This window comes from Pteropus vampyrus, unplaced genomic scaffold, assembly GCF_000151845.1.
Source record: "Pteropus vampyrus isolate Shadow unplaced genomic scaffold, Pvam_2.0 Scaffold7225, whole genome shotgun sequence".
In the NCBI taxonomy this organism is placed as follows: Eukaryota; Metazoa; Chordata; class Mammalia; order Chiroptera; family Pteropodidae; genus Pteropus; species Pteropus vampyrus.
Window position 1 is genome coordinate 3094 of NW_011896006.1, and position 645 is coordinate 3738.

The 645-nt window shown below is 47.0% G+C and overlaps 1 pseudogene; it reads left to right on the top strand.

The window, feature by feature from the left end:
• Window positions 1-137: 137 nt before the first annotated feature.
• On the top strand, window positions 138-256 carry LOC111734826 (annotated as a pseudogene).
• Window positions 257-645: the final 389 nt, after the last annotated feature.

The following is a 645-nucleotide window of genomic DNA, read 5'->3' on the forward strand; positions in this document are numbered from 1 at the left end:
CACTCCCTGAGCTGATATTCCCAGGGCAGTGTCAGAGGGAAATGTTGTGATCCCCCAAATGGATTCTTTTGTGTGGCTGTAGGAAGTAGAAAATAGAAAAAGGAAGAAATGATTATTTAAAAAGTATATGAAACTTAGTCTACGACCATGCCACCCGGAACAAGCCCAATCCCGTCTGATCTGAGAAGCTAAGCAGGGTTGGGCCTGGTTAGTACTTGGATGGGAGACCACCTAGGAAGACCAGGTGCTGTAGGTGTAAAAAATAAAAAATAAGGGGTCGTAAGCTGACAAGGTCCTTGCAATCTGTGAGGTCAACCGAGGGTTGCCTCACTTAAAAAAAATAAAAATAAAATAAAAAGTATGTGAAACTTGGGAAATGTGCTTAAATGCAGTGACATCTGGGGATTTACGGAAGCTGAGCACTTTGTCTATCTTTCTGAATGACTGTTCCAGGTTTACAGCAGGTTGGTGTTCTTCACACTGTGCCCTCCAGCTTGAGGGACTCCTGGCCCTGTGTGGACATGGGGCCACCACTGTGTGTAGTGGGGCCACCTCTGTGCAGTGGGGCAGGCCTGGGGCAGGCCTGGTGCAGGGTTTGAGGAAAGGATGTGCTTTTCAGTCATCGTTCAGTGTTAGACTTGGTCA